Source organism: Cupressus sempervirens, chromosome 4 (assembly GCF_028749045.1).
Source record: "Cupressus sempervirens isolate cs-2001-9-10 chromosome 4, ASM2874904v1, whole genome shotgun sequence".
Classification (NCBI taxonomy): domain Eukaryota; kingdom Viridiplantae; phylum Streptophyta; class Pinopsida; order Cupressales; family Cupressaceae; genus Cupressus; species Cupressus sempervirens.
In genome coordinates this window covers 345,153,680-345,178,440 of record NC_143121.1, presented here as the reverse complement: position 1 = coordinate 345,178,440, position 24,761 = coordinate 345,153,680, and the positions used below count along the sequence as shown (strand labels likewise).

Sequence of the window (24,761 nt, the reverse complement as noted above, 5' to 3'; positions counted from 1 at the left end):
ACACATAAAGAGATGCAACCATAGATATAAGGTTTAGATTCATCCTAAAATATATATCAATGCTCACATACTCAAGACTTCCATGCACCATTCATACTACATTGATCAATAGTCTATAAAATATAGAACTTGAGTCCATCTAAGCTCATTCTGAACTATAGAACATATATTGACATCAATGACAAAAATTACGATCAAAGCATCATGCCAAAAACCATCACTAGTACATTTCCCCTTGTTCTTTTACCAAAATTTCTGACCAAAGGCCATATTGGCCTATGATTTCATCTTCTTTTTTTGTTTTTATCCCCGCATTGGTCAAAATTTTGACCAAACTAGGGTTTTATGCTCGAGTTGGTCAAAACTTTGACCAAATTAGGGTTTCCCAAGTTGTTCAAAATTTTGACCAACTCGGGTTCATAAAAAAAAAGAAAAAAAGTTATGTTATTATATTTCACATCGATTGGAAGAGGTTTAGTTTGCATCGCCGCAGGAGCTTTTTGAGGTAAAATTTTTGAACACTTGAAATTCAATATAATTTACCCAAATTGATTGATAGAATGCCACATAATATATTTAAGTTTTTTTAGTGGTTGATATTGAACAAGGTTGTTAAATTGAATATAGTTTACCCAAATTAAAGAACTTGCTTTGTTCTTCATAAGCGGCTAGATCAACGACATAAAATTGTAGTCAAAATCATTCATAGACAATCATCAGAGGTGGAGTTATATTGATTTAATTTTGCCGGATCTCCATTTAAAAAAAAAATTATTTATCAAATTTAGGATTTTATTCCCTTGAAACCTATATAACACGAGTTCTTTCAAAGTTAGAATGTCTACAATGTTATATCTATAATTAGTCCATATGAAAGTTAATTATCAAATTTATGAGAATGAAAACTACATTCTTTTTTATAGTTTATTTTGATTGGATAGATACTTATGAATTAAAAGAGTATTTTGAAATTTTGTACACCATGAAAAAAAGAAGAAGCATTCAATAGTTTTAAAACTAATAATATGTCATGTGTAAACTTAAGTGTAAACATTGGAGCCTTCCATAGAATTCTAAGATCAATCATAGAAATAGAAGTGAGAATTCCATTTAACATAAAAAATTTGTCATGTTTGGATATTTTACAAGACTACATTATTCATACTTACATGCTTAATAAACCATACAAATGGTAGTGAATGATCATTTACATTACAAAAGGAAATTAAAAAAATACACTCATCCTACATTTCACTATTCCATAATGTCACCTTTCATTTTGGCATTGGGAATACTAACTTCTATTTTATTTTATAAATCCCCCCTATCAAGAATATGGTTCACTACCATATGGATGAAGTGAAACTTTTTCAGACTTTCAATGAGCTCAAATTCACATGGAAAATTTTTTAGATTGTCATAGGAATTTAATTTTAGTATCTTAAGGTGTGGCATCACTACATCCTCTAATTTTGGCAACTCCTCTAACAATGAAAAATTAAAAATAATGTAGCTAAGGAAATCTTGAAACTTTCCAAACCATTTTGGAAAATGCTCACTATTTGTATTGGTTATCATCTCTAACTTTATAAGTTAGGCATCATTTCTAGTGTAGGATATTGAGCACAATGGTACTTCTGTAACTTCCATTGCATCAAATTCAGAAACCAGATATATCCAAATCGACACTACAACCTAAAGTAAGGAGAGGCATTCAAAACCCTTCATAGCTAACATTTTCTCTAATAGAGGTGGAAGATTACCTTCATAAGAACAATTGTTATCTATTGTGAGAGCATGCATCTTCACCAATGCTGCAAGGATTCCATCTTCTATGCTTTTCAATTCAACCTTGTGTGAAATACTTATGTTCACTTTGTAAAGGTTTGCCAAACTAAAATTCCCCAACCCTAAGAATTCATTCTCCTCCATTCATAGTTTGCAATACTAATCTAATTTTAGTACCTCCAAAGTTACAGGCTTTGATATTCCTTTTGGTGGGGATTTCTCAGTCATTGTGCAGATATATAGTTGTTCTAGGCAATGAAGTTCACCAATCCACTTAGGGAAGTGTTCTAGATTCCTATAATAAGAAATGGCAAGGAAGAAAAGATTTATTACTTTTCACATAATTTGATACCATAGTAAAAATTTTCTTACCTTAATTCAAAATTCTAAAGAGCTTCAAACTCCCAACACAATCTCACAATGATGGAATTATGGTGCCACTAAAGTCAAGTATGTGTAGTACTCTTGCACCATGAAGCAAGATTGTTGGAATATTTCAAATGTGTCTATTTTATGAAAATGATAAATAGTGTCAAGACATGATGTAGAATATAACATGTTTCTTGCCATTACATCTACATCATTATCACCTATGCTTCTCTTTCCCATAAAAACCTATGGTACCTCCCACCCATTTGTGCAGTGAAACATCTCTTCAAGGCTTCTTCCACACTAAATGCACATTGCCTTTCTTTTGCTATGTTATTGTTGGAATCAAGAAATAAATCATGTAATGTGAAAAATCTATGTATATGTTGATAACTGAAATCTACATCATACATATGATCTACTCTCTCTACCAAACATAAGCTATGAAGGTGAGAAATATAACTCCATCCAGTATCTTCTTGGTCCCCTCCTTGAGAAACATATCCTTCTACTACTCACAGGTTTATTAGATATTGAACTCTATTACCTCATCTTCCAAAAAGAATAAAAAATACACAAATAAGGGAAGAGAATCATTACTCAGCTTGAGAATCTACATAATTGGATCCTCAGTAGAATTTTTCACCCTTAGCTACTCCAATTAAGACTCCCACTCCCTTGACAATGTCTTATTCACCAGAGACATTGCCACTATTTTAACAGCCTAGGTAGGCTCCCACATTCCTCTTCAATTTGATGAAAAATCCCTTCAAGATGATTTGGCAGTTGATTTCAATGGAAAGTAAAGGAACAAAATAGGTTACAACTCTCTTCTTTTGACAAAGTTTGCAACTCATAAACACAAGCATTCATGTAGTTCCAAACATGTTTGCTTTATGTCGTGACCACAATTTTGCACTGGGGGTTACTCCCCCTAGAAAAGCCCAATGGTAATACCAAGTTCTCATGATTGGCTGCCCTCCATGCATCATCCAACACAATGAGGAACCTTGTGCTTGCTGAACGACCATGAATCATCTCTACTACCTCCACCGCATCTACCCTCTTATTACAACCTCGTTAAAATATGGTTCCATGACCAAAGCAACCTGTAACTTTTTAATGGAGTAAGTTTGAGAAATAGAAAACCATATGAATTGCTCATATCTATTATTTATTCTAATGAAAAAAATTGCATTAAAAATGCTTCCCTACATTGCCCATACCAATGACGCCAATGCCAAGCATGGAAGGGTCATCGAGTAGGAGAATGACTTGTTCAACCTTGGACTCAATAGCCACTAGATGTGAACCACTCTCTATTATAGATGACCCCTTCTAGTTTAGATCTTGCACTATACTTATGGAAGGTTAGTCTGAATGAATTGTTAGATAATGACAACAATTGAAGAAAAGAAGAAAAAACAAGATTGTGAAAACAAACTTTTTTTCTATTTTAGAAAAAGAATAGTTTTTATCTTCAAAAGGAAACTTTCAGTTTTTGAGGAATAAATCAAGTTTTATTCTATGTTGAGAAGTTTTTCTCTTATCTTCAAGAGGTTATATCTTTCTTCTCTATGAAGGCATAAATATCAATGTCTAAATAGAAATATTGTAGTAGCACTATGAAGTTGAAGATGTAATGAGTTTCTTCTAAGCAATAAGAATACCAATACTTGCCCAATGGATGTTTCCTTGACATATTGTCAAGGTTTTACCATGTATATCTATGTATTTTCATTTCTCTTGTTATTGATATTTATTTCTCTTATTGTTTCTTTGCATCTAACTTGTGTTGTAAAGTATATTGTTTCTGGTTAATGCTTTCACTTCCACAACAAGTGGTATCAGAGCAATTTCTTTTTTATAGTAGTTGTGTTAGAATCTAGTTTTGAGTTTTTTTAGCATCAAATGGAAAAGGTTTCGAATGCAAGATTCGAGGTGGAGAAATTTAATGGCAAAAACAACTTTGAGCAATGGAAGCTCATGACACGTGACTTGTTAGTTCAGTAGGGGTTGCATAAGGCATTAGCTAGAAAGTCAAAGAAACTGACAACTATGATAGAGGATGATTGGGAAAATTTGGATATGAGAGCTCTAAGCACAAATTGATTTTGTTTGGTAGATGAGGTTCTTTTTAATATTGTTGAAGAAGATACAGCTGCAGGTTTATGGAGTAGAATGGAGAGTCTTTATATGACAAAATCCCTGACAAATCGAATCTACTTGAAGAGGCAACTGTATAGCCTGCAAATGAAGGATGGTATGAAAATTATTGATCATTTAAATATTTTCAATACTCAAATTTGTCAATTGGGTAGTATGGATGTAAAAATCGATGATGAAGACAAAGCAGTAACATTGTTATGTTCTTTGCTTGAATCCTAGAATCCCTTAGTTACTTCTATTAGTTTTAGTACAATTGATTCCCTTGAATTTGATTCTATTGTGAGAGCTTTGTTTTCTAAAGAGGTGTGGAGGAAGTCTAATAAAGAAACCTCCACACCAGAAGCAATGGTGGCTAGAGGTTGTTCCATAGAAAAAGGGGAAGGTTCGAGAGATAAACCCAAATCCAAATCAAGAGGCAAAAAGAGTAAGGGAAAATGTTGTTATTGCAATAAAGCAGGACATCTCAAGAAAGATTGTTGGAAAAGAAAAGAAGAGAATGATGAATCGAAAATGGAAGAGAGTCCACTTGAGGAAAATTGAGGTATAGTTGGTGAAATGTTATCTATCTATGATATCTTACAAAGTCAAGATGAATGGATTTTAGATTCTAGTGCTTCTGATCACATGTGTCCACATAGGAGTTGGTCTTCTTCTTACCAACCTATTGATGGAGGTATTGTTTTTATGGGAAATAATGCTTCTTGTACTACTGTTGGGATTGGGAGTATTAGAAACAAGATGTTTGATGGTATTGTAAAGAAACTAACAAGGGTAAGACATGTACTAGAACTAAAATAAAATTTAATTTCCTTGGGTGTTTTGGATTCTAGTGGTTATAAATTCTCTTGTCAAGATGGAGTTCTTAAAGTGTCTAAGGGAATTTTAGTGGTGATGAAGGCTACAACATTTGGAAACCTTTATAGGTTAGAAGGAAGTACAGATGTAAATCATGCGATAGTGGTATTTAAGGAAAGTGACGAATCTACTCATTTATGGCATCAATGATTGGGTCATATGAGAGAGAAAGGGCTAAAGGTACTAGTAAATCATAAGTTGCTTCCAAAATTAAAATCTTTAAATTTTAATTTTTGCAAGCATTGTGTCTTTGGAAACTAATGTAGATAGAAGTTTAAATTTGGTAGCCATACAAGAAAAGGTATTCTAGATTGTATTCATTCAGATGTTTGGGGTCCATCCCCTATAGTTTCTTTTAATGGAGCATCATATTTTGTGACATTTATAGATGATTACTCAAGAAAACTATGGGTCTTTTTTATTAAAAGTAAAGCTGATGTGTTTGGTGTATTCAAACAATTTAGAGTTTTTGTTGAAAAGAGTATAGGAAGATCAATCAAGTATTTTAGAATAGATAATGGAGGTGAGTTCACATCTTTAGAGCTTGAGAACTATTGCAAAGAAGATGGGATCGTAAGGCATAAAACCACAGTTTACACTCCTCAACAAAATGGTGTTGTTGAAATCATGAATAGGACTCTTCTAAAGAGAGCAAGAAGTGTGTTCAGTAATGCCAAATTGCAACAAGAGTTGTGGACAGAAGTAGTTAATACAACATGCTATCTGGTAAATCGATCACCATCAATTGCAATAGATTGCAAGATTCCAAAAGAGGTATGTGCAGGTCATTCATGTGATTTTTCAAATCTGAAAATATTTGGTTGTGATGCTTGTGCTCTTGTTTCTAAAAATCAGCATTCTAAGTTAGACCCAAAATCCAAGAAATAATCCTTTGTTGGCTATGGTGATAGAATTAAGGGATATACATTGTGTGATCCTACTACCCATGAAATAATCATTAGTAGAGATGTAGTATTTGATGAATCCTCTCTAACAAAATTAGATTTTGTAGAAAATAATTTGGAATAGGAAGAAGTACCACAATATCAACAAGTTTAGTTGGAAACTCATCCTTCTATAGAAGAAAAAGAGCAAGAAGATCTCTTTGAAGAAGAAGGTGCAGATTTAGAAAATATATAGGAAACTATGGAAATACCACAACCATCTCTTAGAAGATCTACACGAGTTAAGAATCCTCCTAAAAGGTACGATGATTTTATTTCATCAGTTGCTTTGATTTCTAATGATGGGGAACCAAGCTATTATTAGGTGCAATAAGAAATGCTAAATGGAAAATAGAAATGAAAGAAGAAATGGATGCCTTAGAGAAGAACAAGACATGGAACTTGGTAGAACTTCCAAAGGGTAGAAAGATTGTTGGCTGCAAGTGGGTCTACAAACTGAAGAAGGGTGTTCATGATAAAATTGAAAGGTACAAGGCAAGGCTGGTAGCAAAAGGATATTCTCAAAAAAAAGATATTAATTTTCATGAGGTTTTTTCACTAGTTTTAAAGCTTGTTTCTATTTGAATTATATTAGCATTAGTTGCATTACTTAATCTTTAGTTAGAGCAACTAGACGTTAAAACAACATTTCTACATGGAGATTTGGATGAGGATATATATATGGAAGAAACAAAAGGGTTTGTTCAAGATCAGAATAGAAAATTTGTTTGCAAACTCAAGAAATCATTGTATGGCTTGAAGCAGTCACCCAGGCAGTGGTACAAGAAGTTTAATTTCTTCATGGTGAGCCAAAACTTTGTAAGAAGTGAATATGACCATTGCGTTTACTTTAAAAGTTTAGAAAATGGATTATTCAATATCTTGGTATTATATGTTGATGATATGCTTGTAGCAAGTAAAAGAATGGCTGAAATTAATAAGTTGAAGGCTTAGTTGGCTAGGACGTTTAATATGAAGGATCTAGGAGCAGAAAAACAAATTTTGGGTATAGAGATACATAGAGATAGGGAACATGGTAAGCTTTGGTTATCACAAAAGAAATATGTAGAGAAGATTCTCATCAGATTTGGTATGCAAAATGTGAAACCTATTAATATCCCTTTGGCTTCCCATTTTAAGCTTTCTTCAAGTTTATGTCCTAGTACTAAGGAAGAAAAGGATTCTATGTCTCATGTACCTTATGCAAATGCAATAGGAAGTTTAATTTATGCAATGGTATGTACAAGACTAGATATTTCACATGTAGTGGGTGTTGTCAGTAGATATATGGAAAATCTAGGTAAAGAGCATTGGGCAGTAGCGAAATGGGTGCTTCAGTATCTTAGAGGCACAAGTGATTATTGTATCACCTATAACAGTTATACTGATTTAGTGTGTGGTTATGTTGATTTTGATTTTGCAGGTGATTTGGATAAAAGGAGATCTACATTAGGTTATGTCTTTAATCTTGCATGTGGAGCAATTAGTTGGATGTCAAAACTCCAAGCAACAGTTGCTCAATCTACAATTGAGGCAGAATATATGGCTAGCTCAAATGCATGTAAAGAGGAAATTTGGTTGAAGGATTTTTTGGACAGGTTATTGAAGAAGGTGGATTATCTCTTGAAAAGGTCCATACACCTAAAAATTGTGTAGATATATTTACCAAGCCAATGTTGGTGGAGAAGCTAAAATGGAGTGTGGCTTCTCTTGGTTTGCAAAAGGGTTGATACATGGGCATGGGCAAGTATTAGGTAAATTTTTGTCAAGGTGGAGATTGTTAGATAATGACAACAATTGAAGAAAAATAGAAAAAAACAAGATTGTGAAAATAATCTTTTTTTCTATTTTAGAAAAAGAATAGTTTTTATCTTCAAAAGGAAACTTTAAGTTTTTGAGGAATAAATCAAGTTTTATTCTATGTTGAGAAGTTTTTCTCTTATCTGCAAGAGGTTATATATTTCTTCTCTGTGAAGACATAAATATCAATGTTTGAATATAAATACTGTAGCAACAGCTATGAAGTTGAAGATGTAATGAGTTTCTTTTGAGCAATAAGAATACCAATACTTTCTCGGTGGATGTTTCCTTGACATATTGTCAAGGTTTTACCATGTATATCTATGTATTGTCATTTATCTTGCTATTGTTATTTATTTCTCTTATTGTTTCTATGCATCTAACTTGTGTTGTAAAGTATATTGTTTCTGGTTAATGCTTCCACTTCCACAACATGAATGACATCCCTATCAAGCTTCAACTCATTTCCATCTTCCATGGACTCGTTCTATCTTTCAAGATTAATCCAACGTGCCATTTTGAGAAAAACACTAATTGAGACTAACTGAAAGCACTAACACAAGAGGATTGAGAGATTTCATTATCAGTACCTCTTGATTGAAGAGCACATTCATCCAATATATCCGCTGCATCCCAAGTGGTCTCTACAACATGCAATAAACATCTTTTCATGGCTGAATAATGTGCACTCTGGATATTTGCATCTCTGAGAGAATCTTAAATTTGTGAGCTTTTTGATCAGCCATTCACAGTCACTTCTAAAGTTACAAACAAGTAAAACCTACTTGTTTATGTCTTCTATAAATATCCTACCAAGCTTTTCAAGAACACCAACCACAATAGATGTCATAATTGACCTTTGCAAAAATTGAGAGATTTAACCACTCTCAAATAGTACTATCAACTACACGGATAAAACTTGAAGCACTCTTAAAATTTGATGCCTACTAAAAGCTATGATCAATACTAAACTATAACAATGTGAGTAGAGCAGGTAAAATGAAGCTATTTCTAAGAGAATGGATAGCAAGGATTCTTAGACATCCAAGGGCCCAAGTTATTCAACTCACTTTTACTTTAACTATGTTGTTCTTTTCTTTCACGGTGACTATAATAACTTAAATTATTCCTCAACTTTAGCACTTTAATTATTTCCTTCATCTTTTAAATAATGCATATGATAACTCTAGACTTCAGAAATATTCCATCTTTTAATACTTTACAAAACAAGGTAGACCCATCTTATTTGATTTATGAAGATGTTTTTTTCCTTTTTCTGAAACAATGAATAAAACCCGATCTCTTCTTATGACTACAAGTTTGAAGCAATGCACCTTGTCATAATACAAGACTATATATACATGTTTCTTCACTTAGCATTGCCCATAATCATACAAGAATGTTGTTTTTATTTGAAATCATAGAACCAGTATATGCTTTCTCCCAACAAATTTGTCTTGCAACAATCTTGAAGGTAAATTTGAATCCAATGTGCACTGCTTAGAAATTTAGAGACTTACATGAGTAGATTCAATATTTCTTTGCAATGCATAATACATGAGAATAATTGTCACAATTTTGAGTGAGTGAATGTGTAATCCATGGATGAAGAGGGAAGGGTTGAGGTTAATGGATAGGTGCTCTCTGAAAATTTTTACTAAATTTTTTGAAGAGTATTTTATTTCAAAATATTGTTCAACTTAGAAATTGATGTTTCTAAATCATGTGAAATTCATGGAATGAACTATAAATACAAAGATAAAAATAAGTAAAAGGATATTTTTTGTGCATTTTTCCTTAACAGTAGTCTAAATAATAGAGAATTGATTTCTAGTTTGTAGATATCATGCTTTGATTTGCATCTAAATTATATTTCTGAAGAATTTTTTTTGGTTTTTAATGTTCAAGTAGTAAAATGTTTGAACACTTGAAATTCAATATAATTCACCCAAATGAATTTTTTGTAGTGATTCTTGTATTACGTGGCACTCTATCTAGGAGTTTGGTTGATCAAACAACTATATCAATGTAAAGATCCAAATTTGAAGCATGTATGAGGAACCTTGATAGTACTTGGGAGAAATGAGTATTAGGAATATTTTCTAGTCCATCTAAGATAGGAACTTATAATTATTGATATCATGAGTTCATAACAAATGTTAGTTTTAATAGTAGAATTGGTCTTCAAGTAGAACATTTTGAATAGGGATCGACTTGGATTATTTGTACCATTATGCTAATTCATTAACTTTGAATTTATTCATTAGCACTCAACATGTGTCTTATCATTTTCCTCAACTTTCTTGCACAAAATCCCTTAACAAGTGATGTGACATACTTTCTCATCCTCCATCTATATCTCATCTCTCTCACTTTCCTGTAGTAGCAACATCAGTTAATTGAGCTGTTCATTCATCTTAGCAAATTTTCTTTCAATTTCTTTCAACTCATCATTCCTTGAAATTCTCCTACATTATATTGTAGCTTACATATGAACCCTTGTGACAAACATTAATCATTATCTTCACTCTTACTGTGTAAACTTTCCTTTTCAACTTGTGAGTAGCACTAAGCCTCTGCAATAGCAATTTTGTTTCATTGTGTTATAAGTATCTCACCAATATTCTTTCCTCTCAACGTGAACTTTTGATAACATTGTCTTTCTCTTGTGGAACCATTAAGCTTTCTCTACTCTATTAGGCTTCTGCACTTTACTCATATCTACAACTGTGGAGTTGCCTTAACAACTGTGACCTAAACTCCAACCTTAGATGGAAGTTGTTCTTCTCTCAATAATGCAACATCTACTATAAGGCTTACCACAATTTTTTTCCCTCTATCTATTGCTACCTGCATTTAATAAATTTTTTATTCAAAGTTAACTATAAATAATAAAGATCATGTTACTTGTTAAGTCTATAGATTTTCTTCCTCAAGAACTTTTGAGTTCTTTGCCTTCACTTTTGCAACCCTCTTTCTGCCACCAATCTTCTTTAGATGTCTTTCTCACTAGCAATACTTATGCAATGGGTGGACTTTAGATGTTAGGTACCATTGATATTGAAAAGAATTTAATTTAATTAATTTTTTTATAAAATTCAAAGCTAATGAATCAACATAATTGCTATTTGTCTTAGTTTTTGTTATAATATCAACAATGGTAAAATAAAAAAAATCACATAATTGATTTATTCATTAGATCTCTTTTTATTTTATTATACTTGAGTTAAATTTGGAGTTGTTTCTCTATTTAAGGTGATGTTCTTTTTTGTCACAGAGCATAAAATAAGGGCAATTGTTGTGAAAAAATTTAATCCTTGCCAAGGATTTCATCAAGGCTTTCTTTTTTTCTCTTATAAGGATTCAATGTTCATCATTGTAATCATCCAATCCAATCCCGTTAAATACATAATCAGATTCTTAGTTGCATCAAATCAATTCTAAAAGTTGAATTGCATTATTTGCCTCTTGTCTCTCTTCATATGATGATTGTTTTGGTTGCAAGTTATTTCTAGGAACTATGGGATTTAATAGTCAACACCAATATGATATCAAAGAACCAACATTTGACTTGTCCTTTGTTTATAGAGATTTGTATTTGAGGGGGAAAAATGGAGCATCATGGATAAAAACAGACATCATCATTGCTTCTAGAAACCCAAAAAGACTAAGATCATGATATTGTTGTCAAGTGAAGTGCGCATGTGTACATGCTCTAGCCCAAAACTATCTTGAGTATTGTCTATTGGTTTAACCTAAAAATTTGTAAATATGAAATATTGGTTTCAAATATAATGCATTATATCTACGATGTGTTCTTGGTATATTGTAATGTGACATATAATTTATTCAACCTGCTTGTAGAAGCATATACATTTTAAGTGATAAATATCTTACTTGTCTATTAGGATTAAACCACAGATAGAAATAACAATTACATGCAAATATAACCAATAATAGAAAATAATAGATCACACAAAAAAGAACACAAGACACCAAGATTTAACGTGGTTCACCCAATCCTTGGGCTACATCCACCAAATAGAAAGTCTGATATTTTTATGATCTAGTGATTACAAGCCAATTACAATCCATAATCCCTTACAGCTCAATACCACCACAATAACCAATTTTGCATCACAACATCAAACAATGCCTAACCCTAAACCCTTTTATACAAGTATTAAACTACTTTAGGGTTATAATTAATAATTACAGGTCGGCCCAAAATCCTGATAAAATAGGGCCCAATTTTTTTTTTCAAAGAATTTATGAAGTATGTATAGTACTTTCCTGATCAGTCACCATAATCTAACATTGTCTTCTGCTATCAAGTAAAGTGCCTATGTGGGCATGCTCTACCATTAAACTATCTCGAGTATCATTGATTGGCTTAACCTACAAATCCAAGTAAATATGAAATATTGATTCCAATTAGAATACATTGCATTGGATAACAACCTTATATTATCAATGATAAATATTACACCATTTCACTATTTTTAACTGAAGCACATGTGTGTACCTACTCTACTTTTTGGCTAGAAATATCACCCACTAACTCAACCTACAAAATTCATGTAAAAACAAAATATTGGTTTTATTTATGCAAAAACTATCAAAGGACTATAAGAGTCTGCTTTGAATTTTAAAATATAATTCAGCTTAAAAATTACATACTTGTGTCATTATAATTGGACATCGAGTACACAATATACATGTACACAAGAGATTTTTTTGGTTTTAGACTCTCAAGGCATCCATACATAGGTAAATACAGATGAATTCTATTGCAAATCAGTAGTCAGATCAACTGGTGTCCTTCCCTATAGTCAAAATCACATATGATATATACAATACATCATTTGCATCTCCCACCAAACCACAATTAGCACAGTGGTGGGAGTTCCTTACATTTTATGGAGGTTTCAAAACTTAATTTGCTGACTGTGCCCTTAACCAGTCACTGTCTACACCACACTAGTCACTCCTTGAAGTTCTCAGTAACAAAACAATACAAAAGATGACTTAACAAATAAAAATAAATACAAATAGATTTCTCACATCAATTAAACAAGAATCATGTTCTATGTGATATTACCAAGTCACTATTGCCAGGATTGTTCCATGGGACAATGAACTATAAGTATGCAAGGAATTTTATTTCTATTGATTGTTTGTATTACAAATTTGACTCAGTACAAAAAAACACCTCCCTCTCCTTCCACTCACATGGATCTCTCCAAAATAGACCTTGACTCTCCCAAAATACTGACTGAAACTACTAACTACCTTTCAACTATTTGATAACAGTCACCAAGCTGACTGTACTAACCAAATAAAGTTAGAATGTGTTGTCAAGTTGACAACTAAAGTTGTCAACTCAAAAACTCAACATCCAAGACCTATACCAAAGACTTCTAAAAAGGTTCTAATGATAACCTTTAACAACAAACTTAACTTATAAGTCATACTAAACCCTATTAATGCTAATTAAGCCCTTGCTTAGCTTATATTGCCAATATAGGCAATTTACAATATTATGCACTTCAATTTCTTTTGACATCATTTAAAACCATTATTATTCTTTTCCATCAACCCCTAACCTAGGATCAATGCATAACTCTACCTAGTGACCCATAGGTAACTTAAAGACTTAATAATGCCATTAAGGCTTACAATCAAAGTTTGATTACAATAAGATCAACTTATGATCAAAAGATTATTATATGACCATGAACATTCACTTTACATGTTTTAATGACCTTTGAAGGCCATTTGACTTCCACTCCTCCCAAGGATCCATAAGTGATCTTGGTTCTCTCCATGGCTAACATTGGTGCTCCTGCACCATACTCCCCAACTATGAAATTGTTCCAAGTCCTCTTGGAATGCTTTGAAAAATAAAAATTTCCAACTGAATCTTCCTGTCTTCTCATGTCCCTTACACATTTGTACTTTGTCACTGCATACTCCATGCTTGCTTATTTTCTGGAATGCCTCGTGACTGAACCTTCTAGTTTTCTATGCTTATCCGTGCTTGTACCTTGTTGTCCATACTATTTTTTATTTTATTTTTTGTTTTTTTTGTTTTGTGTGTGTGTGTGTGTATTTATTTTAGACCCTAGGAGGCTTTGCTATGTGTGTTCTATGAAAATTGCACTTACAATCTTTTCAAAATGGTTTTATTTGTTTAGTGACACATCTTATAGGAATAATGGCTAATATATGTAACCTTATGTTTGCAAGAAGTTGGACAAGGTGGGTGTGTACTAACTCTAGACTTATTTGTTGATCACTTCTTCATCAACTTGTAGTCACTATATTCCAAGTTCTTGATTCTTTTCCTTGTTATAAAAATGAAATATTCTATTTAAGATTTCTTATAAGTTTAAGATAGAGAAACATACTTTGAAAGACATATTGTAGTGAGAGCAATAATGGTAAATAAAAATAGGGTTAAGGATGAGCAAATTTCCATTCTTCAAAAGACATACTATGTTGTATTCCTCCACGTTTCATTTTTCTTTGACTAATTTTTGAGCATTTGGAGGTTCATTTTCTAAGAAACATCCCTTTTCTCCATTCTACTTTATTCTTTCTAGTCCAGTGATGCCAATGAGCATAACTGTTATAAAAAGATAGCATGAATCATGTAGGAACAAATTTTTCAAATTGCACTACAGTGCTCCACCTCTTCTTTCATTTTTTACTCTTCTAACATCCATTATACCAAACCGTTTATGGAGAAGACATTCCACAAAATGCCTTCATCAAATTCATACCTTTATGTCATGACTAGCTAGAAATGAAAATGTCAAGATGCATATTTATTAATTATTGACTGCATTCATGTAAGCCACTCTCTTGCAAGCATATAATTCCCCAAACTAGAATCCATTCTCTTTATCCTATCAGGCCACTATAGAGAAGTGGACTTAATTGTTCTATCATAGGAGAAGAAAAAACTTGAATGTTCTAAATGCCTTTGATACAAAACAAAAAATACTGGCACTTCCAAAAACTGAGTATACATGTACACAAGGAAAGCCAAACAACTGTCAGAATGAATCAATCATATCAAACTATTGAAATAAATAGTCACAAATTTGATATGTGCATACTCTACACTAAATACAAACTTGCCCTATTAAATGACCCCAAATCATGACAAACAAGGAGTAATGGAAAGGTTCAACAATTTTTTTTGAATTTATGTCAACGAAAGTTGATGATATTATAATATGGGTGAATTTGAACGAGGTGAATAATTGTTTCTATGAAAACCATATGTGCAGATATAAACATTAAGTACATGTCCAATATTTTTGCAAATCTTTACATTAGTTACACCAAATTTTTCTTTCAAAACCATGTGCAGATATAAACATTAAGAACAACATGTCTAATAGTTTTGTAGATGTACACATTAGTTACCCCAAATTTTTTTTCAAAACCATATGTGCAGATATAAACATCAAGTACAACATGTCCAATATTTTTGCAGATATATTTTCCTATGAAGAAAGACCATGCCTGACAATATGAACCCAGAACAAAATAACAAGAAAATGGCTACATTGTGGTCTTGGTTCCAAAGAAAAGTTGATAAATGTAATTATCCTTGCAAAAAGTGTAAGGCCTTAAAGAATCAAAGAATTTTAATCACAATAGCCCATCATTGTAGGCAACATGGTCTCGTTGAAAGGGACCACAATTTTTGTTGATTTTTGAATGTGGATTTCCCATTAGAGGAACATGGAGGTGTGAATATCCAAGCTAAGGATAACACTCCCATGGAAGAAGATGATAATGTTCCATAGGGCATGATTGAAGAAGATGGTATTGGTGCAGGTGATGAAGATGCTCATGATGATGGTACTAGTGCATCTGATAATGATGATGAAGATGGTCTTGATATACCTATGCTTGAGAAGGCACACGAGCCCCTATACGAAGGCTCCCAAAAAAATTTCTCTCTGCTATAGTGTTGTTGGTGAACTTGAAAGTTATGAATGGTTTATCCAATGTAGCAATGTCACGTATGCTAAGGTATGCCATTTTTTTCATCTTCAATGTTAGCATACCATTACTATTCATTATAATAACGATTCATATATGTTGTTGTTGGTTGATAGGTGAGTTTTTGTTACCACCATCAAACATTCAACCTCATTTATACCAAGAATTATCTACCATTATGAATCAAATTGGAATGAAGTATTAGACAATACATGCATGTCCCAATGATCACATTCTATATCATAAACAACATGAATTTGCAACATAATGCCCTAATTGTCATATTAATAGATATCAGTTAGATCAAATAACAAAAAAGGTGTCTCACAAGGTTCTTTGATACATTCCCATTACTCTACGTCTTCAACAATTAATTAGGTGCACTAACTTGATACAATTTATGGATTATCATGCACACAATAAAAGTCAAGATGGCATTATAAAAATACCTACAAATGATTCCTCATTTAAAGAGGCAGAAGAAACATGGCCACACTTTAAAGAAGAACCTTGTAATCTCAAACTTTCATTGGTAGCGGATGATGTCAGTCCATTTGGAGATATGAGATATGTTTACTCAGTGTGGCTAGTTTTTGTTATTAACAATAACATTTCTCCTTGAATGTCCATAAAGAGGGAGAACATAATGTTGTAAATGATTCTACCAGGTATTTTTTCATTCAATAGTTATCTAAATTAATTTATAAATAGTGCATAAAAATAATCATAATAATTATGTAATATCTCTATTCATTCAATTACTAGGTAAGTACCAAGTTAAATATATGAACATGTATATTGAGACCCTCATTGAAGAGTTGTTGAAGTTATTAAATGGGGTCACTATGTATGACTTCTCTAGACTAATAGGACAAAGACAATTTTAATTTCATGCAATGCTTGTATGAATAATACATGATGCCCCTGGGCTATCATTTTTGCTGTATATTATATTGTTAAAGTCACCTATTTTTGGTCTATTATAGTGCTTACACATTATTGTTGTATGCTTAAGTTGTGCATGATAATTGTACATGATCTTGTAGGTCTTTAGACAAAAGAAAAAATTGCATGTCTAGTTTGTGGTCTAAAGATGAAATCTCATCATTCAAGAAGTTTAGGAAAGAAGGTGTTCAATGAGTTTAGGTACTTTCTCCACAATAATCATAAGTATCGAATTACTAGAAAACATCTTTTTAATGGGAAAGAAGAGACAACATCAAGGCCACGAAGAATGACACCTCATCTATGGAAGTTGGAATATGATCAACTAAATTGTCGAGGTAATGTCCAGTTTGTGGTCCAAAGTTTGAAATTTGTATTTTGATATTGTCTTTTATTTAGCAATGACATAATTGATGCTTGTGAAGGTTGTTAAGGCATCAATGACCAACTTCCTAGAGGAATAAAAAGTTATCATACTCAATTTAGGTTATTGTACTACAAAGATCTCACAATCATGCATTTGTTTGATGCTATGCATATTGGAAAGAATGCAATTTAGGAACTATTAAAAATATTGGATGGAAGGCATGATAGAGAAAAAATTGTCAAAATTTGTATTGACATTCATGACTCCAATCATGCACTCAAAGATTTCATTGAATCAAATAGGAATGGAGATTGCATAAATACTAGTAACCTTCCTTGGTTATTAACAAAGCAACAAAGTGATGCATTAAAAGAAGTCATATAAAAAAAAATTTCCTACAGAATTTTCTATAAATATAAGCACTCTTGTATCAAAGAAAGGTGATTTTGGGCCAATGTTGAAAACACATGATTGGAATACCTTCATCAAGGTAAGACATGTTCTCTATTTACAATATATTTGTAAAATTGAATGTACAACATATTGCATTAGTTTATAATATATTGAAATGATCATTTTTTAATGATTGCAGTACATCCTACCTCTATCCCTCCCACACCTATTTGAAAATAATACTAAACAAGCTATATATGTTCTTGGAAAATAAATGAAGTTAGAAGTGTTATTTCTTAAATTTATTACACATATATTATATTTATGACTTGCTTTACTTTTTATGTAATCTATTATATAATTTTATCTAAAATTTCACTTATATGTTCTTGCATGTTGAATCTCTTTTAGGTGGTTATCATTTAAAGAAATTGATTAAAAAGATATAAAATATTGGAAGAGAAAAATTACATAGCTTATGTGTGAAATTCAAAAGTGTATAACTTTAACCTTTTTCAATGTTCAAAAACGCTACCTCATACAACAAGTTGAGGAGATTGAATTATGTGGACCTATACAAACTAGGTCAATGTGGATGGTCGAGAGGTACTTGAAACTTATGAAGGGCTTGGTTCGACAAAGAACATATCCTAAGGGTTCTATAGTAAAGGGATATATGGTATACCAGACCATGGTGTACATTAGTGAATATCTTCTAAAGTTTGTAGCAAATATCCATGTAGATCGCATTTGAGATCCCAACTCTATCCAAAAATTCAAAGGGGAGTACCTGATGGAGAAAGGTAGATTGAAGAGAGAGAGGTAATTATAAGTTTCTTTTTGTAGTTAATTAATTCTTATCCATCATCAATCTAAGTTGTTTCTAACTAGTCTAGTTGTTTTCTTTATAGTTGGTCATGAGTGGGATGCACTACCTTTGTATATTTCAAACAATTTTGATTGGATGATGGTATGGATTCAAAAATCTCAAGAGAATGGTTGCTCACTAACATGGGATGATGTTTCATCATTGGTTAAAGAAGGTCATCATAATAGAGATTCCAATGTTATGCCAATGCTACTTGATCTAGCATATGGCTTAAGAGATAGAAAGGTACATAGAAGATTACTAATAATGAGCCATAAGTTTAATATCAACTCATAGATTGATGCAAATAATCTTGACATGTTTGAATAATTGTAGATCAAATACCACAAAGCTATGTATTACCATGGCTATAAATTTTGCATTAAAAAGTTAGACAAAATTAAAAAAACTTGTCATTTTGAGATAAGTGTAGTCTTCATGGTCACTAATATTTCATCTAGAAAGGACATACATTCTCAACAATCTAAAAATTGATACTATGACATTTTGGATGATATACTTGAATGCAACTTTAATTCATTAAAATTAGTTCTATGTTTCATCAAATGGTACAGGTTACGGTTGAATCAAAATGATCCTAATAGGACTATTATTGAACATGATAGTGGATTTACAATGATTAATACAAGGTCATTTGAGCTAGTTGGAGATGAGCCCTATGTTCTTCCAAGCCAATGCGAGAAAGTGTTTTACTTTGACGTTTCACACAAATTGGGTTGGTCATTTGTTGTGAGACATGATCCAAGAGGAAGGTCAGTAAAGTATAATGTGATGGAAGAAGAAGATACTGAAGAATCAAAAGATGAATTAAATGATGATCATGAATGATTGTTACACAATGATGTTGAAGAAGAAGAAGAAGAAGATGATGATGATGATTCTGGTCATGCTAACGATAATGGTGATGATGATGACGATGATGATGATGATGATGATCATGCTGATGAAGATGGTGATGATCATGGTGATGATGGTCATGATGATGATGGTCACGATAATGGTGATGATGATGATGGCGATAAAGATGGTGGTGGTGATGATGATGATCAAAGTGACAAGTATGATGATGGTGATGATGATGATGACATGGATGAACATAATGATCAATGACATAATCAATGAAATGTTTATCGAGGTACAATCAATGTCAAGTATGATGGGGTCATGATTTTTATTTATAGAAATTTGTTTGATTTTGATGGATGCATCATGTAATTTTTATCTTCTACATAATTTTTAGTTTATAGAGCATTATAAGCAGACAACTTTTCATTGATTATAATATGGGTGAATTTGATGAGAAAGGTGACGAACTTTTTCTTTCAAAACCGTATGTGCAGATATAAACATTAAGTACAACATGTCCAATATATTTTTTAAATATACACATTAATTACACCATTTTTTTGGCCAACTTAAGATAAATTATTTACATATGCAGGCCATTCAATGCCTTTGACTAGGATCTTGCACAATCACATGGATTGATAGGTATATGTCAATAGACCCTATAGATACAATTTTTTATTTTCATATCTTCTCTTTACCATCAACATCAACTTTTGTCCTAGTATGTCTCTCATTTTATGGATTGTAGGTATCACCAAATAGGTATTTGTCTAATTTGTCTTCCTTGAGTGAGGAAAATGCGGGAATAGAAGACAAAAGTGAGACATCTAGTAGGTCTAAAATAGGGAGATCAACTAGAGGTCAAAATACTAGAAGAAAATTCAACAAATGAATGTAATTTTTTCTTTCGAAGGGGGGGGTCATGTTCTTATGATAATGAGAGTGAAGGTGACAGGAAGGTTCCCTTTAGGTACACACATCTTCAGATTGAATGGGTACCCAAGGAATTGCCTCCAATTAACACCAATTTTTTTGTTAATGAAAGGATATATCGTATAGCTCCATCTTCATTACATGGTTTGGGCCCATTTTCCATGGATGGCATAAAGGTATATTACAATAAAGTTTTTGAATTGATGGAGTATGTAGGACCTTTTTACAATTACAACAATTGGATGCGGATTGTGCAATATAAAAAAAGTATGCAAAGGTGTGCATTGTCACCAAATTATATACAATGCAAAGAAAACGATCAAAGTAAAATGTTTGCTATGTATATTGATGGAAGGCCAAAAGAAATGGGGAATATTGCAGGATTTATAAATAGTTCTCAACCTATGTCACATAGATACAAAAAGATTACATATTATGGGGTTGGTAAGTATAACATTTAAACCAATTACCTCCAATTAATATTGACTCCAATATACAATCGATTTTATTATTATTAATTTTTTTTGGTAAGCCTATTAATTTCATTTCACTTTTGATTGCTAAGAATTACTAATTTTTTCACAGGGTGACATGGATTGACAACCATCCATAAGTGGGAATGCACCATCTCACACACCTCCTTTAGAAAAGGTAAACCTTAATTATTGAAATTATTCAAATTATATAGAAACAAATGTCATATTATTATGTTCTTTTCTTTATGGATTTGGAGTTATTTTGATGATATTTTACTAATATCAATGTCACAAATGATAGGGAAAAGCTAAAATGATAGCAAATCAAATGTGATCTAAAATAAGAGCATCATTTCTATATGACATTGCCCTTAGTTCTAACCCTATGTTCATGGCCCCACAACTCAAACAAAGATATAGTGATGAAATTGTTAACATTATCATCGAGGGTGACACAAGCGAGGAGAAAGTGGCACTGAAAGAAGAATTGGCTCATAGAGTCAAATATTTGAAGGTAAGTAGTAATTAATCTCAAGTAATAATAGAAGTTCAATAGAAATTCATATTTTATAGTAACTTATGGATCGTGATCTAAAATATTATGTGTTCTTCTACAACAATATGTGACACTTGTGACACTGCATGGTTAACATGGTGAGGGTTGTAGCGCATAACCTTCATGTAAGTAACACTTTATCTTTACAACATTACTAAAAATTATAATATTATTACACTATTGAGTTTATTTAAGGTAATTACTTAGTGTTGAAATAGGACATCTAATGTTGAAAGTAAAATTGGTGCACCATTGTTTGTTTTCATCAACATTATAACACTTAATTTTTATTTTTGGATGCTTCTAGCTAGTATCCCATTTGATCTTCATCCATTGCAAATGTCTTTGCTAACATTATTGTATTCTTTAGCTCATGATGAAGTGTAGATGCCTCTTCAGTCATCACTCTGATATTTCCGAGTGCATTGTTGGCTACAAGGAGCATGCAAACATCCTCGTCTATACCAAGTACAACTAGTAAAACCTTATTTTGCTATATTTTGTTGGGTAGCTTTTGTAATAATATACCTATTTTGTGCACTAATAGATAGACCTTTAGTTGATAGAGCAATAGAGATTGGTACTACTGAAGCTAATCCATTTCTTGGAGTAGTATGTGTGACTAGTACTGGTTCATTTGTGGGGACATTGTTGCTGAACAAGAAAACTATGTTTCTATTAAAATTAAGAAAGCTTCCAGGTGCTTTAAAATTGTTATTATTTATAGTGTAATTTTAGTTCACTTATACATAACTCATTTTGGACTGATAACCCCATGTTGTTTTTGTAGGAAATAATGTTTTCTTTGATCATCTTTTTGATATGACATTGAGGCTATTTGGACCCACCATATGTAAAAGGTACGTAGTTTCATATCATTGCTAAAATATTTTTCTTTTCTTCCATTTATTGTATTATAAAAAGTTATTGATCTAACAAATTTTTTTTTTTTCAAAAAGGTGGAATGACTAGGGTCTTCAATTAAAAAATTAGCTCATTACGTCTTTTGAGGACCTTTTTAGAAAAAAACATTTTTAACACTACCCTACTTCTCAAAAGAGCATTAAGACATATAAAGATTGTGAGGGACCAATATAGAAGGGGTCTAAAGGAGAACCCAAAGTATGATCATCCTCCTATGATTCCACCGATGGAGTGGAATGAAATAATAGAAGATGCAAAAGAGAAAAGACTATGTGATATTAAAGGAAATGAACCAGAACAAGGAAAAAGAAGGTATGTCATGATAGTATTAAGTAGAATGTAATCATGGACTAATCAGTGATCTTCATAAATATATAATCTAACATGTTTCAAATTGTTCATAGACTAAAGGACACATTAGTGGCTACAAAATCGAGACTAGAAAAGGTTGGCCAACACAAACTTGGCTCTGGTGGCTATATGAATCTTCAGTCTCGACTTGTAAGTAGTAGCAATGGAATTTCATATAATGTTGCAAAAAAAATTGTTTAATCAAATGACACATTCAAAATTGATGATATTAAGCAAAAAATATAGGGCATGGAATTCAATGTAGAGCTCACAGATGAAGATAAAAAAATTGCCTTGAAGGAAGGCTATAAAGTCATGGTTGCATGCTTACGCCAAGAACTTGAACGCCATACCCAAGAATCTGGTGCATGAAATGAGACACTAGTAAATTGGTTAGATGAAAAGTAAATCAAATTGAATAGTTGAGAAATTTCTTTTTTGGTGTTAGTTTTGAACATAAATTGACTACACAACAATGCACATAACATTTTACTCTAGCCTTCATATCCTATCACAGAACCTAGGCATGATGAAGGCCATCATGTGCATCATAGTGGCAAAGGTATTAATTTATTATTGGAAATTAATTATGTAATTATGAATACAATTTAACATCTTTAATTACAATTTGATGTGTAACCTTTTTTTGAATATTTTAGAGCATGTTGAACATCATGGTGAAGGAGTGGAGCATGTTCTAAGTGTTCAGCATGTTGACGTGGTGGCAGATCATAATGTTAATGTACGTGATGTGGCATTGTCAGGTAAGAAAAATGCATATTGTTATGTTGTATTGGTTAATTAAATACTTGTAAAAGTTTATAATAATAAAAAAAGAGTATGCCAATTTAACCCATTTACTTGTTCTTGCAATAGAGCGCCCTTTAGTGCAATAGCCTCTTGCTCCTCGAAATAGGAGGAGGCATCATAATTTGACATTACCTATGCCACAAGAGGAGGAGAATGAGGAAGATATTGATACTCCTATCAACCTTTTTCTTAAGAGAACTAGGAAAAAGAAAAAGAAGAAATAATTTTTTTTAAATGCTCTTTCGTAAACTTTGTTGGATAATGAAAGAATGTTATTTTAAGTAATTATCTATGAATGTTGCGTATTGATATTTATTGATGTTAGGGAGAGGGGGGGTGGTGAGGCTAGATGAGCTTCCATCTTCACATAGTTGGCCTTGTTAAGTAGAGAATATTAAAGTATTCTTGAAACCAAGTGAAGCTCAAACTTACATACCAATGATATCTTCCTAACCAAATAATAGTTTCTTTTCTTTGAGATAGAGTTCCATGTCCATTCCTTTATCCATCACTTCCATTTTGGCCTCCTCAATTTCCTAATCTATTCTTTCTTTTTCGTCAAAACTATTACCAGAGTAGCAATTTATTCTTGATCAAATTTATCTTAGTTACCAAGCAATATAATATATTTTAATCCTGATACCTCTGCTTCCTTCAACTACTGTTCTATTGTATTCATTAGGTTTTCATCCCTCACCCATATTTTTTTAAAACTTGAAAGGACATTATTTTGGGACTGAATCCTCAATGATATTCAACTAAACTGCAAAGTGGTTTGAACTAGAATGAGGAAGGATATGGTCTGAGACATTACATTGAAATTAATTGTTATTGATATTCTTTGGTGATTCTCCACTATTTTTCTCTAGGATTCATTATAACATTGAATTCACCACTCATAATAGAAATCTACTCATCACATATAAAGTGTGATATAGTTGATGGTCCTAAGTCACGATTAGGGAAAATAATGTAATGTTTCTCTAACTTGATTCAAAATGTCACACTCCATGCACATGCTATAAACATTAGCTGGTTCAAAATAAGTTTTCATGCCCAAAACTTATAGCAAGTGTGAGTTAATAAAGACTAACTACTATAAAAATGTCCTCATCAAATTCACATTACTTAGACTACACATACTAACATCTTTGAGGTCTGATAATATATATTAATAACTTTGTGGATTTAACTATGTGAACAATTTACGTATCAAAATTTTGCATCATTGATGTAACAACAAGGCTTGCTTCCTTACTTCCTAGTTCTTTCTAGGTGCTTACTAGATCACTTCTATGATCTTGATGGTGATTCTTGGATC

The 24,761-nt window shown here is 32.1% G+C and overlaps 1 pseudogene; it reads right to left on the bottom strand.

Annotated features, from left to right (window-relative positions):
* Positions 1 to 1,695: 1,695 nt before the first annotated feature.
* LOC149561445 (disease resistance RPP13-like protein 4) lies at positions 1,696 to 8,403 on the bottom strand (annotated as a pseudogene).
* Positions 8,404 to 24,761: the final 16,358 nt, after the last annotated feature.